This window comes from Prionailurus bengalensis, chromosome C2, assembly GCF_016509475.1.
Source record: "Prionailurus bengalensis isolate Pbe53 chromosome C2, Fcat_Pben_1.1_paternal_pri, whole genome shotgun sequence".
NCBI lineage: Eukaryota > Metazoa > Chordata > Mammalia > Carnivora > Felidae > Prionailurus > Prionailurus bengalensis.
In genome coordinates this window covers 125,581,646-125,598,517 of record NC_057350.1, presented here as the reverse complement: position 1 = coordinate 125,598,517, position 16,872 = coordinate 125,581,646, and the positions used below count along the sequence as shown (strand labels likewise).

At 41.8% G+C, this 16,872-nt stretch overlaps 1 protein-coding gene across 10 annotated transcripts in view; it reads right to left on the bottom strand.

Moving 5' to 3' along the window:
* CEP70 (centrosomal protein 70) overlaps positions 1-16,872 on the bottom strand; it is an 87,710-nt gene that overhangs the window by 69,032 nt on the left and 1,806 nt on the right. For 6 of the 10 annotated variants that reach the window (XM_043595291.1, XM_043595290.1, XM_043595284.1 and 3 more), the window contains exons 1-2: positions 7,919-8,049; positions 5,732-5,834 (exon numbers count right to left, since the gene is read on the bottom strand). The gene's annotated coding sequence lies outside the window, so the exon portion shown is untranslated. Of the gene's footprint in view, positions 1-5,731; positions 5,835-7,918; positions 8,050-9,945; positions 13,018-16,872 lie in introns of those variants that run through there. The other 4 variants (XM_043595283.1, XM_043595286.1, XM_043595292.1 and 1 more) reach the window with 3 other exon arrangements.

The window sequence follows — 16,872 nt, the reverse complement described above, 5'->3', positions numbered from 1 at the left end:
CAGCCAAGAATAGTCTATCCAGCAAGGCTATAATTCACAAAAGAAGGAAAAATGAAGACTTTCTCAAACGAATCAAAACTAAAGAAGTTCATGACCACTAAACCAGCCCTACAGCAAATAAACACGACTCTCTGAGTGGAAATGAAAGAGTATGAAAAGTAAAAAATACAAAAGGAGTAAAAATGAATATTTCTGTAAAAACAATTCAAGGGATTAATAAAAGGATGTAAAATATAACACTGTATACTTAAAACACGGGGAGGAGTAAACAATGAGTTCAAACTTAAGCAAACATCAACCTAATATAGACTACTATATACAGAAGACATTATATACAAATCTAATGGTAACTACAAACCAGAATCCAGTAATAAATATGCAAAGGATAAAGAAAAAGGAAACCAAGTATATCATCAAAGAAAGTCAACAAACCATGAAAGAGAACAAGAGAAGATCAGAGAAAAGCTACAAAAAAACCCACAAAACAAGTAACAAAACGGCAATAAAGACATATCAATAAATATTTTGAATATAAATGGACTAAAATCAATCAAAACACATAGGGTGACAGAGTGAATTAAAAAAAAAAAAATAGGGGCGTCTCAGTGCCTCAGTTGGTTAAGTGTCTGACTCTTGATTTCGGCCCAGGTCACGATCTCACGGTTCTTGAGTTCAAGCCCTGCATCAGGCTCTGAGCTGACAGCACGGAGCCTGCTTAGGATCCTCTATCTCCCTCTCTTTCTGCCCCTCCCCTACTCTGTCTCTCAAAAATAAATAAACAAACATTAAAAAAAAAAATTCACCAAAATAAAGTGAGACTTATTCCTGGGATGCAAGGGTAGTTCAATATTCACAAATCAATCAATGTGATATACCACATCAACAAGAGAAAGGATGAAAACCACATGGTCAATAGATGCAGAAAAAGCATTTGACAAAGTACAACATCCATTCATGATAACAACTCTCAACAAAGTAGGTTTAGAGGGAACATATTCCTCAACATAATAAATGCCATATATGAAAAACCCATAGCTAACAGCATACTCAATGGGAAAAAACTGAGAGCTTCTCCTCTAAAGTCAGGAAGAATAGGGATGTCCACTCTCACCACTTTTATTCAACATAGTATGAGAAGTCCTACCCAAAGCAATCAGCCAACAAAAAGAAATAAAAAAGCATCCAAATTGGTAACAAAGAAGTAAAAATTTCACTATTCCCAGCTAATATGATACTATCAATAGAAAACCCTAGCGACTCCACCAAAAAATTACTAGAACTCATAGATGAATTCAGTAGTCGCAGGATACAAAAATCACTATAGAGAAATCCATTGCATTTCTATATGCTAATAATGAAGCAGCAGATAGAGAAATGAAGAAAACAACCCCATTTACAATTACATCAAAAATAATTTTAAAAACCTAGAAATAAACTTAACTAAGCAAATGAAAGACCTGACCCTGAAAACTCTTGTCAGATGAAAGACACTGAAGACAACACAAAGAAATGGCAAGATATTCCATGCTCATGGAGTGGGAGAACAAATATTGTTAAAATGTCTACACTACCCAAGGCAATCCACAGGTTTAATGCAATCCCTATCAAAATACCAACAGCACTTTTCACAGAACTAGAACCATCTTAAAATTTATATGGAACTGCAAAAGACCCCGAATAGCCAAAGCAATCTTGAAAAAGAAAAACAAAACTGAAGGTGTCACAATTCCATACTTCAAGTTATATTACAAAGCTGTAGTCAACAAAACAGTATAGTACTGGCACAAAAACACATAGATCAATGGAATAGAGTAGAAAATCCAGCAATAAACCTGTAGTTATATGGTCAATCAATCTTTGACAAAGAAGGCAAGGCTATGCAATGTGAAAAAGGGAGTGTCTTCAATAAATGGTGTGGGAAAAATGGGACAGGTACATGCAAAAGAGTGAAACCTAGACCACTTTCTTACACCATCCACAAAAATACACTCAGAATGGATTAAAGGGTAAAGGACCTAAATGTGAGACCTGAAACCATAAAAATCATAGACAAGCACAGGCATTAATTTCTCTGACATTGGCCATAGTGATATCTTTCCAAATAGGTCTCCTGAGGCAAGGGAAACAAAAGCAAAAATAAACTATTTGGACTATATCAAAATAAAAAGCTTCTGTACAGCAAAGGAAACAACCAACCTACTTAATGGGAGAAGATATTTGCAGGTGATCTATCTGGTAAAGGGTTAGTGTCCAAAATATATAAAGCATTTATGAAACACTCATAAACAAATAATCCGAGTAAAAACTGGGCAGAAGACACCAACAGACATTTCTCCAAAGATGACATACTGACAGCCAACTGACACATAAAAACATGCTCAGTTTCACTCATCATCAGGGAAATGCAAATCAAAACCACAATGAGACATCACTTCACACCTCTCAGAATAGCTGAAATAAAAAACTCAAACAAGTGTTGGTGAGGATACGGAGATAAAGGAATGCTTGTGCACTTTGGTGGGAATGCAAACTGGTGCAGCCACCATGAAAGACAGTATGGTGATTCCTCAGAAAATTAAAAACAGCACTACCCCACGATTCAGTAATCACACTACTGAGTATTTACCCAAAGAATATGAAAACACAAGTTTTAAGGGATATATGCACCCCTATGTCTATAGCAGCATTATTTACAATAGCCACACTATGGAACCAGCCCAAGTAAGATGCATGGATAAAGAAAAGATGGTATATATATTTAATGGAATATTGGCTGGCCATTAAAAGTGAATAAAATCTTGCCATTTGCAACAACATGGATGAACCTAGTAGGTATAATGCTAAGTGAAATAAGTCAGAGAAATGCAGATACCATATGAACTCACTCGTATATAGAACTTAAGAAACAAACAAGCAAAGGAAAAAAAAGAGACAAACCAAAAAAACCAGACTCTTATCTATAGAGAACAAACAGATGGTTCCCAGAGGTGAGGGGGGGGGGGGGAGAGTAAAAGGTGAAGGGGATTAAAAGTACACTTAACTTGACGAGCACTGAGTAGTAATATGTGTAACTGTTGAATCACTATATTGTAAACCTGGAACTAATGTAACACTGTACGTTAACTACACTGGAAAAAAAAATTTTTTAAACCCACAAGGTGAAACCACAATACACCTATTTAAATGGCTAAGACTAACTATACTAGTGTTTATGAGAATATGAAGGAACTGGAACTCTGATACACTGTTGATGGGCATGTAAAATAGGACAATCAGTTTTTATTTTTAATGTTTATTTATTTTTGAGACAGAGAGAGAGCGTGAGCAGGGTAAGGACACAGAGAGGAGACACAGAATCCAAAGCAGGCTCCAGGCTCTGAGCGGTCAGTCTTGACGTGGGGCTTGAACTCACAAACCTAAGATCATGACCCGAGTTGAAGCTGGACACTTAACCGACTAAGCCACCCAAGGTGCGCCTAGGACAATTACTTTGGATAACACTTTGGCAGTTTCTTAAAAGGTTAAATAGACACCTAAGACCCAGCCGTTCCATTCCTAGGCATTTACCCAATAGAAATGAAAGCATATGACTACACAAGTCCTATATATAAAAGTCCTTGTAATACCCAGGAACTGGAAACAACTCAAATGCCGATCAATAGCTGAATGGATACAAAAACTGGTAAAAGCATACAATGGAATCTCTCAACAATAAAAAGGAATAAACTATTGATACATGCAACAACACAGATGAACCTGAAAATACTTATGCTGAGGGAAAGAAGCCAGACAAATAAAGACTACATACTGTTTGAATCCATTTATATAAAATTCTAGGAAACAAAAACTAATCTACACTGACAGAATGTAGATCAATGGTGGCTAGGGGAATGAGAGGCTAGAAAAATGGATTGCCAAGGGGAACAAGGGAATTTTAGGGGTGATAGATTCACAATCCTAATTGTGTGATGGTTTCACAGGTGTATATGTATGTCAAAACTTATCAAATACTACACTTTATTTTGTTTTCATAAAGGGAGATGATGAAGGGGAGACTACAGTTTTATTTCATTTTTGAAGTTTATTTATTTTGAGAGAGAGAGAGAGAGAGAGAGAGCATGCACATGCATGTGTTAGTGGCGGAGGGTCAGAGAAAGGAGGAGAGAATCCCAAGCAGGCTCCACACTGTCAGTGTGAAGCCAGACACGTGGCTTGATCTCACGAAACCATGAGATCATGACCTAAACCGAAATCAAGAGTCAGACGGCCAAATGACTGGGCCACCCAGGCGCCTCTCAAATAGTACACTTTAAATATATGCAGATTATGTATCACATATATCTCAACAACGCTGTTTAAAAAAAAAAAAAAGCTTTCCTGAAATGAAAAGAATTATACATATGAAATTACACATGCAAAGAGTCTATCACATACTTGACAATACTGACCCAGAAGACACATCCTAATAAAATTACCGGATTCTAGGGGTGCCTGGGAAGCTCAGTCTGTTAATGATTTCGGTTCACGTCATAATCTCATAGTTCATGTGACTGAGCCCCGTGTTGAGACTGAGCTCTGTCAGCTAAGAGCCTACTTGGGATTCTTTCTCTCTCTCTCTCTCTCTGCCCCTCCTATTCAGGCACATGCATGCTCTCTCACTCTCTCAAAATAATAAATAATAACTTTATTTATTTATTTATTTATTTATTTTTTTATTTTTTATTATTTAAAAAAAATTTTTTTTTCAACGTTTATTTATTTTTGGGACAGAGAGAGACAGAGCATGAACAGGGGAGGGGCAGAGAGAGAGACACAGAATCGGAAACAGGCTCCAGGCTCCGAGCCATCAGCCCAGAGCCTGACGCGGGGCTCGAACTCACGGACCGCGAGATCGTGACCTGGCTAAAGTCGGACGCTTAACCGACTGCGCCACCCAGGCGCCCCAATAAATAATAACTTTAAAAAATAATTCATTAAGTTACACATTTGGCTTGTGTTCTTTTCTGTTTGACTTCATAATAAAAATTCCTTTTATAATAAAAGAATTTTCCTAACAATAAAAACAAAAGCAACAAAACATGAACCAAAGAAAGCTGGTATACCTCGGTAGCCAGGCTACCTGGGATCAAACCGTGGACTCTGCCACACAGCCAAGAAAGCAGTAATACCTCTGTGCCTCAATCTCATTTTCTTTTTTTTTTAATTTTTTTTTAATGTTTATTTTTGAGAGAGGGGGAAGGGGAAGAGAGGGAGGGAGACACAGAATCTGAAGGAGGCTCCAGGCTCTGAGCTGTCAGCACAGAGCCCGAAGGTGGGCTCTAACTCACAAATCTTGAGATCATGACCTAAGCTGAAGTAGGATGCTTAACCGACTGAGCCAGCCAGGTGTCCCCCCTCAATCTCATTTTCATACAATGAGGATAATCAAAGTACTTAGCTCATAGGGTTGTTACCGAGATCAGGAGAGTTAATATAGAAATAAAATAGAACAGCACCTGGCTCATAGCAAAACAGGTGGTGATTAGACTTGGTGACCAGCTAAGTGAGTTAGTGTAGTTACTTAACCTCTCTGGGCTTTAGTTTCCTTACCTGAGTTTCAAATATCTACCTGACCAGATTATCAGGAGATCAAAAGGAAATATATGCAATGTATCTATTACCGTATTCAATAAATAACAGGTCTTCTCCATGGCCTCCCAACATCCAGAGTTATCTGTCACAGCAGACATACCTCAGTCATAGCACGTCCTTCTTGCGCTTTTCACCTGGTCGTTCAAGTTGATCTCAATGAAATGATCACCCAGTGAGTCTCACGTCCGAAACTGGATCTTCATCTAGATTTCAAAAAGATAAAAAAACCAAAATCTTAAAATGTTTGACCTTCTAGTACGAACGGTCCTGTGTTATTCCCAAAGCAAGTATCCATGGTACCGGTAGCTCCTGAAGGGGGAACAACTGAAGCCACAGCTGATGGACCCCGATGCTGCCACCTTAGCTGAGAGTCCAAATCTATCACCACCTATCATTACTTCTGACCTCTGGCCGCAAGGGTAGAGCATTCTCATTTGCAAGTGTACTAAAATGAAGCACTTTCAGATGGACAAATACCACTAACCACAAAAGGCAAAGTCAGGAAGAAAAACGATCCCCTCAGTTCCACCGTGACCAAGCCCTCCTTTTCAGAGGCCCACGATAATGTGCTGATATTTGCACCAGCCTTTTCCCCCATTAGAAGCTGTGATAGGACATAGACCTGGAGCCTTGAGTCACAGGTAGAGACCAAATGCTTCCCAAGGCCAAAGCAGAAGCTATAGCTTTATTCAGTGTCATAACACACCTAAATTAAGACTGTGGGATTAGGGAAGGCAGGATAGGAGTTGGTTTGTACACGGCATAAAAAGCCAAATGCAGAGAAGCCAAGTGTAGTTGTACCTTCTGGCACTGTCCAGGTTTCCAAGAGCCCTTTGCTAACTTACCCTTCATACGTCTGAAGCCCCACTAATAAGCACTGTCCATTGAAATACAATTGTTTTTAGGGGCGCCTGTGTGGCTCAGTCCGTTAAGCGTCCGACTTCACCTCAGGTCATGATCTCCCAGTTTGTGAGTTCGAGCCCTGCATCTGGCTCTGTGCTGACAGCCTGGAGCCTGCTTCTGATTCTGTCTCCCTATCTCTGCTCCTCCCCTGTTCATTCTCTCTCTCTCAAAAATACACATTAAAAAAAATTTTTTTAATGTACTTGTTTTTCACCCCTTTTGGAGGGAAAAGCTGTAAATAACAAACCATGGCCTGTAATGATTCTTTCTCAATTGAGTCACGTCAAAATCTGTAATTAGCTTTCTCAAAAGCAAATATCTCACATTACTGCAATAAATGGAACACGCAATGCTTTCGAAGTCTCTGGTCTCTATTAAATACAGTATTAATTAGATAAATGCTTTCGAAGTCTCTGGTCTCTACTCCAAAAACATGCCAACATGCTGCTTAATTTTCTTAGGAAGGAGTGAATCTATCACAAATAAGGAAATGGGAGTGGGGATTGGATGTCATCTCCACCCAATCATTCGGCCCCAGAAGAAGGTACACAAAGGGCCAGAACACACCTCTCCCGCCTTTGAAGCAGAAGCTGTGGACAAAACCCTAGTCAGCCACCTCTTCCTCAAGGGGCGGGGGGAGGGGAGGGAGGCCGGAGTGCACTTGGCAATACAGAAAGTAAAAACAAACTCACCCAGAAGACTGGAACCAATATGGGTAATGCCTGCACACTGCTTAATATTATTATGGTCAGAAAATAAGCGGTAGTAGAAACCCTTCCTGTGTGGTCCCTAGGTGACGGATCTCAGCCTTCTGACATTTCCACCTAATTTTCTTAACACAATCAAATTAGACTCCGCAGGGAGATAGCGGTCCTCCCAATCTGGAATGAGCATAACGAACCGTTCCACTCACCGACCCCTTCTTGTATTCTCCTTTTGCTCCCTTCTCAGACACCTGACACTGACAAGTGAAGCGGGTCGGCCCCGGCCCACTCGTGTAGATGGAGGAAATTACCTAGGACTTATCCGCAACCCGGATCCGCCAGGTACCAATACCCGCGCCAGTATCAATCTAAGCCTTACACTTAGTGCCTCACTTTACTTCTCAACCACCACGTAAGGCAAGAATTACCAGCTGTAGGCTACGAATGAAGAAGCTGAAGCGCGGAGACGTTAAATGAGCAGCCAAAGACGGCAAGGGCCGGGGAGCCAGGGCTCGAACCACGTTTGTCCTTATACTGGTATACTTGTGACTGGTGTGCTTTCTGGGGGGACCTGACAAGGGTCGGTCTGGCCACTCGGCGGCACCAGCGGCGGCCGATCTCAGGGGTGCTTTCGGGAGGGGCTCCGACCGATGAGTCCGCGATACCCCTACGCCACTCACCTTCCTCAGCCGCGGCCTCCCACCAGCAGCACGCCCGGCCCGGCCCGGTTCGGCTCAGCCCTCTCCGGCCCCGCCTCCGCGACCGTTACCGCGCCTTGGGAGACCAGCCAATCGAACTGGAGCGCGGTGAGGGGCGGGCCTCGGCTACGCCTCCGAACGCCGCTAGCTGTTTCCTCCCGCAACCGGGGGAGGCTAGGCGGGCCCAGCGCCCTGTTGGCTTCGCAGCTGGAGGCGGGGCTTATATTCGCGTAGACCAGAGTGCGCCGCGCTTGCGGTCTGCGCCTGCGCACCTTCATTGCTCTTTCAACATTTTCTGGCTTCGCAGGTGCTGGTCGCAGCCACCTGGAAACTCATTTGTCCGGGAGACCGCAGAAATACATACTTAAGGCAGTTGGTGAAAGTGAGGCCGGGGCGAGGTGGCCAAGGCACGCTGTCCTCCATACACACAGTCAAGCCGTGACTGCGAGCTCTTGCTGCAGGACTAGTCAGCCTGTTCTCCAGGTTACAGACCTGGCTGAGCACAGCAGCACCTGGCATTTGGAGAACCCCCGTGCGTGTTTGTTGATGACATTTTACCCTTGTATTCAGCATTTTCAAATCCCCACGAAGCGTCAGGCCCTACATCAGGCTCCAGAAATGCAGAGGTGGACGAATGGAGATGCTCAAAGTTTAGTTAGGGAGATGGATATATGCTCTGAAATTCAGATACAGAATGATAGGCATAATCCGAGGATTTTGTGTAGGGCGCAGAAGGGAAAGAGAAGCATTACCTAAATCGGTTACTGAAGTCTTCCTAGCTGTCTGCATTTTAGAATTTCCCGGGGAGCTTTGAAAACTTGGTGCTCAAGCCCCAGACCGCTTAAATCAGAATCTCCAGGGTGGGATTCAGGTGTCATGGTTTGTCGGTAGTCTCTCCCCAGGTGATTCCACTGTGCAGCCAATCTCAAGAACTGCAAACCTAGGGCGCCTGGGTGGCGCAGTCGGTTAACCGTCCGACTTCAGCCAGGTCACGATCTCGCGGTCCGTGAGTTCGAGCCCCATGTCAGGCTCTGGGCTGATGGCTCAGAGCCTGGAGCCTGCTTCCGATTCTGTGTCTCCCTTTCTCTCTGCCCCTCCCCCGTTCATGCTCTGTCTCTCTCTGTCCCAAAAATAAATAAATGTTGAAAAAAAATTAAAAAAAAAAAAAGAACTGCAAACCTAGAGAAATGGTTCTGAATGGTAGGAGTTCTCCAGCAATACAAAGGAAAGACAGAGGAAACTTCCTGTGCATATTAAATAACTCCAAAGCACATTATTATAATGCTCAGGTTACAAGTGCACAGTAAACCTTATTATTATTTTTTTGTCATTAAATCTGGGCCCCTTCGGGACCGTCCATATCTGCTCTCGCTTAAAACCTAACTCCCAAAGCTTTTACAAATATAATGGAACTTACTGAGAGCTTTCTGACAAAACTGAGTAGTATGTTGCATCACTGGAGATGGGGAGGAGGAATGCCTTGACAGGTGTGCTAAAAAGCTGGGACTTTATCCAGGGGATGATGGGAAACCATAGACAAGTTTTCAAAGAGGTAATAAAATGGAAATGTTTTTGTTTGGGTATCTTTAGGCCTAATTTTCATGCATCTTGAGAATACAGATAAAAACTGAAGGGCCAGTCGGTTGAGCATCAGATTCTTAATTTCAGCTCAGGTCATGATCCCAGGATTGTAGGATCGAGCCCTGTGTCAGGCTTCATGCAGAGCCTGCTTAAGATTCTCTCCCCCATTCTTCCCCTTTCCCCCACCCGCGTGAACTCTCTCTCAAATTAGAAAAAAAAAAAAATTTTAACCTGTAGGAACAGCTCCACCATATACAAACATGATCACAGCTTTTTTCCCCCACAAAATGAAATCACCTCACTATTCTATTCCCAGAATAATAAATTCAGAATCTAAAAATAGGTCCCTTCCTTACTACCATTTTCAAAAACTCATAGCGGGTTAAGTGATCCAAAAATTCCTAGTAGAAAATACAACTTCCACACACCTGAAGGGAAGGCTTGGAGTCTCATCGGCCCAATATAGTCGTTGCACGTTACAGCCACATGGTGTCGCTGTTTGATGATCTGTAGTTACCAGGTCTGTGGTGTTGCAGGTCCCACACGGGCCAACAAGGATCTCCAACAGAAGGCATTAATCATTATGTGTCTCACAAGGAAGTCTCAGGGTCATAGCTTTTAGGGTACAATACTTTCAGGCCCATATTTAGCCCTCTTCTAGGCAGCTGGGGCCATTATGAGTTTGAGCTCTGGGTCTGCTCCATGCAAACATGTTCTCACCCCTGCCCCAACCCCTTTCCTTACCTGCCTATTCACACTAGCAATAGTTAATAAATAGATTTTCATCTTCAACCCTTGAAACAGAGTCCCACTGCTTGCCTTTTCCAAGACAATAGGGTGATTTTCCCACTCTTCTGAGTGTAGCTGCCTTAATTGTAGCCAGGAAACCAAATATCACAGGTTCATTGGGATCATTTTGGCCTCAGATAATAGAAAACCCAATTCAAACTGTTTACTTAAAAAATAAGGAAATTTATTATCTCACATAACAGAAGGTCCACAGGCAAAACAGACTTTAAGCCTGGTGAACTCAATGGTTCAACAAGTTATCAAGGACCCAATTGCTACCAGGCTCTCTGCCCTGCTGTAAACATGGTAGGTTTCAAATTCCTACTAAAGTGATTTTCCAGATGTCTACCAGGAGCAATCAGGACCCTATACTTTTTTTTTTTCCATTTATAATCTTTCCATCCAGTTTTTTTGAGTCAATTAGGTCTCACAGGCCCATATGCTGCTTCCCAATCAATATCTGTCTAGCAAATGTGAAGATGGAGTAACCCTTTTCTGGAAGGGGAAAAGGGTTACCATAATTGGAATTGACATGGGTGGGTGGTCATTGAGTCACATAAATTGCAAGGTGGAGGTATGGCTATTTGAGTAAAACTGCTGTCCTGTAAGGGTCAAGAGGTCAACGGATGCTAGATGCATAATCACCACTATCTTTTACAATCTTCAAAGCACAAGAAGGCTGATTACTCTCTATTTCCTAACAAGAGAGCCTCCTCTTCATTACTCCTGGATTTTATGTGTATCAAGTGGAAGGGAGGAAGCTCTACAGCACTGTCCTCCAAAGGAATTTCTTTATTACGACCATCAAGGCCTTTTCAGCACCTCTCTTTGCTAGAGAAGTAAAAGGCTCTGCACACAAGTTGTCTTAGCATTCTGCTGCATTGGTCTCAAGTTTTCTATGAGTCTTCATTGACCCACCAGAATGTTAATGGTTCTAAACACTCATTTAACATTTATTTACAAAAATGTATTAAGCACCCATTATGTGTCAAGGACTAATCTAGATGCTGAGTTTACAGTGGTGAGCGAACCAGATGTGATTCCTGCCCTCATGGTGTTCATGATCTAGTTGGGAAGAGAAATATGAAGGAAAAAAACCCTCAAATAAGCATTAGTTATGATAAGTCTATGAAGAGAACAGAGGTGTGTGGAGGAGCCTCTCTCAGGAAGTGACATTTAAGCTGAGATCCAAAGGCTGTCTTCATTTCAGCTTACTGCTTTCCTCTGTGCTTTGTCTTCCCAGTATAAATTACAGCCTTCGTTAACAATTAAAACAGATCTTTTCATTTTGAAACTTCTAAACTGATTCTCAAATTTTTCCCCTAAGCATAAAACTATCAATGTTATTCCCATAACAAAGAGTATACCACATACGAATGGCATTTGGTGATGAATTCTTGAAGAGTCTTCAATTTACAAGTCTTGTAGACTTAGAATCCTTAATTACACTAATACATTTGTTTCTGCCTCTCCTATGAGAATTTGAACTCTGGGGACACGGATCATATCTTACCTTTTCCAGCACCTAGCAGAGCCCCTGGAACATAATAGATACTTAGTACAGTGTTGAGTGGCATTGTTAAATTTGAGTCGGTTTTATACAGGGGTCTTTCACCTTTAGGAGCCATTTTCCATATGAAAGACCATAAGCAAACAGCTCAAACATATTAACAAATGCTCAAGAATCAATACAGATTAACAATAGTTATATTAATTGAACCTTTAAAATGTATCAAGCTCTGGGCTAAACACTTTTATTTTCTAATTTCTTGACTCTTCACAGCAACCTTAAAATAAGTACTGTTGTTATCTTCATTTTATAAATGACCAAATTGGAAAATAGGAATAAAAAAAAAAAAAGACTTGCTAAGATGACACAGCTAGTATGTGGCAGAGCCAGGATCTGAAACCAGCACTCAGCTCCAAGGCCAATTTCATTAACCACTTTATCAACCACTTCTCTTGATGGGCATCTGCTCTACCATAAGATGGGTATGCATTTATTGCAATTCAAAGTTATTTCATCTGTGCATTAGTTATCTATTGGTACATAACAAATTATCCCTAAACACAGCCCCTTAAAACAAAAACGTAATATCTTGACATGTCTGTGGCTCAGGAACACAGGGGGGCTTAGCTGGATGGTCTGGACAGAATCTTTCATGAGGTTGCAGTCAACCTGTTAGCCTGGGTTGGTCGTCTCAAGGTTCAACTGGGGCCGAAGGATTCACTTCCAAACTGACCCATGTGGGTTACTGGCAGGGCTGTTTGTTCCTTATCAAGCGAGCCTCTCCACAGCCTGCCTGGGTACCCCCAAAACATGACAGCTTCCCACAGAGGGAGTGTCCAAGAGAATGTGTGAGCACCTAAAACGAAAGCTGAAGTCTTTTTTATAACCTAATCCAGGATGTCACATATCATCACTTCTGCTATATCCTATTAATCACACAGACCAACTATAGTAAAACATAGTAGAGGACTATACAACGATGTGAATACCAAGAAGTGAGGATCCTTGGGAGCCATCTTGGAAGCAACTTACCACAATCTGTTTCCTCATTTTTTGTGAGTGTCTCCTCCACTAGAATGTAAACTTCAAAATAACTTTTTATTTATTTATTTTTTAAAGATTTTATATTTAAGTAATCTCTACACTTAACACGGGGCTTGAACTCACAACCCCGAGATCAAGAGTTGCATGCTCCGCTGACTAAACCAGTCAGGCACCCCTCAAATGCCCTCAAATAATTTTTCAAAAAAATTATTTTAATGTTTATTTATTTTTGAGACAGAGAGAGACAGAGCATGAATGGGGGAGGGGCAGAGAGAGAGGGAGACACAGAATCGGAAGCAGGCTCCAGGCTCCGAGCCATCAGCCCAGAGCCTGACACGGGGCTCGAACTCACGAACTGTGAGATTGTGACCTGAGCTGAAGTCGGACGCTCAACCAACTGAGCCACCCAGGCGCCCCTCAAATAATTTTCCAAAAGCAGGGCTCTATCATACCTAAGAACATTACTTATATAATTTTTTTTCTTTTTATACTAAAAAAAAAAAATAATAGGGGCACCTGGATGGCTCAGTTGGTTAAGCATCCAACTCTTGATTTCAGTTGATGTCATAATTTCACGGTTTGTGAGATCAAGCCCCACATAGAGCTCTCCACTGACAGTGTGGAGTGTGCTTGGCATTCTCTTATCTCCCTCTCCATCCCTCCCCTCATTCGTTCTCTCTCTCTCTCTCTCTCAATATAAATAAACATTTACAAAATAATAATAATTTCCTTTCTGGTTTTCCAGAAAGCAAATCTCAAAGGAGATGAAACAAAATTTTGAGCTGAACCCAAAGCTATGAGAGATACACATATCGAGAGGAGTGTTACCTATACATAAATACCTACTCAGCACAGTCAGGAGCAAGTCAGGGGAAACTGAGCCCAAGATTCCTGCATTGACTAGGACTCTGGAAGCATGTTAAAGTGGGTCCAGATCAGTGGATCTCCCGAGCTCCCAGATACAATTATCTCAAAATAAAATTTTTAAAAAATCACCAATAGACCTACACTAAAAGAACTTCTAAGTATGTACTTTAGAAAGAAGACAAGTGATCAAAGACAAGTCTGAGATGCAGGGATTGTTGAGAAAAAATGATAAACAGGTAGACAAATCTAAACAAACATCATGTAATACAGTATAATGATCATGAAGGCAAATCTGTGGGCTGAAAAAAAGGACAGACTAAAATGAAAATGGGGGCAGCCATTAGAGTTAGAGTATTCCAAGGTCCTTGTGTTGTTTGTAAGAAGAGGTGGGATGTTTAGGCCTTGTTAAGTATGCAATGTAAAATTTCAAGGGTAGCCATTCGAAGAAGAGGAATAGAGCCAATGACTTCTAAGCCAGTAGACAGAAAAAGTGGAATAAGAAAACAAAACCTAAGTCTACTTTTAAGAATGCAAGAGGGGCGCCTGGGTGGCGCAGTCGGTTAAGCGTCCGACTTCAGCCAGGTCACGATCTTGCGGTCCGTGAGTTCGAGCCCCGCGTCAGGCTCTGGGCTGATGGCTCGGAGCCTGGAGCCTGTTTCCGATTCTGTGTCTCCCTCTCTCTCTGCCCCTCCCCCGTTCATGCTCTGTCTCTCTCTGTCCCAAAAATAAATAAACGTTGAAAAAAAAATTTAAAAAAAAAAATAAAAAAGAATGCAAGAAAGGAGGGGTTTCTGGGTGGCTCAGTTGGTTAGGTGTCTGACTTCAGCTCAGGTCATGATCTCGCGGTTCATGAGTTTGAGCCTGTCAGCTCAGGTCATGATCTCGCAGGTCATGAGTTCGAGCCTGTGTCGGGCTCGGTGCTGACAGCTCAGAGCCTGGAGCCTGCTTCTGATTTTGTGTCTCCCTTTCTCTCTGCACCTCCCCTACTCACACGCTGTCTCTCTCTCTCAAAAATAAACATTAAACAATTTTTGAAAGAATGCAAGAAAGGAGAATAAAAAGCAGAACAAAGGTGGGACAATTGGAAAGCTAAAGGTAAAAGAGTAGAGACAAGCCAAATACACTAGTAATAATAAATTGACAATATATAATTCAAAGTGGGATAGTTCAAAACACCCCTCTTCATTATTATTTTTAATAAATTTATACCCCCTCCACCCATTTCTCCCCCCATCAACCTCTGAAGGCCACCAATCTGTTCTCTGTATCTATGAGCTTATTTTTGCTTTTCTTTTTAGATTCCACCTATAAGAGACGTATACATTATTTGTCATTCTCTGTCTGACTTATTTCACTTAACATAGTGTCCTTGAGGTCCATCCATGTTGTCACAAATGGCAGAAGTTCCTTCTCTTTTACAGCTGAATAATAATAATAGTGTGTGTGTGGCAGGGTGGGGTGGGGGTGGGGGTCTATACCCAGAAATGAAGGTGCTGGATCATAGCATAGTTCTATTTTTAATTTTTTTTAAACCTCCATACTGTTTCCACAGTAGCTACACCAAATTACATTCCTACTAACAGGGCACAAGGGTTTCCTTTTCTCCGTATCCTTGTCAACACTTGTTATTTCTTGTCTTAGATAATATACATTCTAACAGGTATAAGCTATTCATGTATATAATTTCTATATAACTACAGAGGGTGACCTTGGAAGGAAACACTAAATTTATGTTCATGTTGGCCTTTGGGGAAGAGAAGCAAGTAATGGTGCTGGAGTTGCAAATCAAATAGGGTTTGATCTGCAATGTTTTCTTCTATTAAAATTTTTCACTGAGCCAATATTTAATGATGGTCAGTCAATTCTAGGTAGCAGCAATATGGGTATTGTTCTATACTTTTCTATGCTTTTTAAATTTTTCAAAATAAACATGATACAAATTTTTACAAATCTTTACCAACTGGAATATGTGTCTGTACCGCCTTCCTTTGGCTCTTTGTTCTAATTAAGGGTTTATCTACAAACCCCAATCTCCACATGACTCAAACCAAAACCTACTTTCTCCTGAAATTTTCAAGCTTCTCTTGAAGTTCTACAAAATCACCCTGTTGTACTGCTTCTCCACTTTCTGTGTTTGTGTAGGGAGAGCCACAGCCTCCTTGGGCTGAGGGGAAGATGCCTAAGCCCCAGCAGCCTGGCCAGCAGCAAGAGACTGTTGTTACTGGCACTGGTCTGGACACACAACCCTCTGAGGCCATAATCCTGGGCCCTACGCTTGTTTCTCAAGCACTGGTGCCTCTTTCTTTAAACATATCACCAGCGGTTGGGCTGTACCAATACTGGAAGGGCATATGGAAAATTTTCAGTCTTGTAGGTATCAGACTAGAAAACTTTTCCCTTTTATTTTGATCTCTGTTCATACTGTGTAAAAAATTCAGGAAATCAGTCAAACTCATGAACAATTCCCTTTTCAGGGCGCCTGGTCGGTTATGCGTCCTACTCCTAATTTTGGCTCAGAGCAGGAACTCATGGTCCCTGAGACGGAGCCCCGCCTCAGGCTCTGTGCTGACAGCTCGGAGCCTGCTTGGGATTCTCTCTCTCTTTCTCTCTGTCTCTCTCTGCCTCTTCTTCCCTCCCTCACCCCCCCCCCCAAATAAACAAACATTTATAAAAAAAAAATTCCCTGTTCAAATGGAGGCCCAATGAAAACATGGAGAATGGTGAATGAAAACATTTTTAGCTGCTCTCCTAAAATACATCACTGATGAGGTGTCTGGCTGGCTCAGTTGGTAGAGCACATGATTTTTTTTTTTTCTTTCTTTTTTTTCATTTTAAAGTAGAGCATGTGACTCTTGATCTTGGGGTTGTAAGTTCAAGCCCTACATTGGTATAAAGATTACTTAAAAATAAAATCTTTTTTCCCATCCCCTTGAGAGAGAGAGAGAGAGCAAACACACAAAAGCACGGGAGGGGCACAGGGAAAGGGAGAGAGGGACAGAGGGACAGAAGGATGGAGGGAGGGAGGGAGGGAGGGGGAGAGGGAGGGAGGGAGGGAGGGAGGGAGAGAGAGAGAGAGAGAGAGAGAGAGAGAGACCCAAGGAGGCTCCATGCCCAGCACAGAGCCCAATGTGGGGCTCCATCCCAT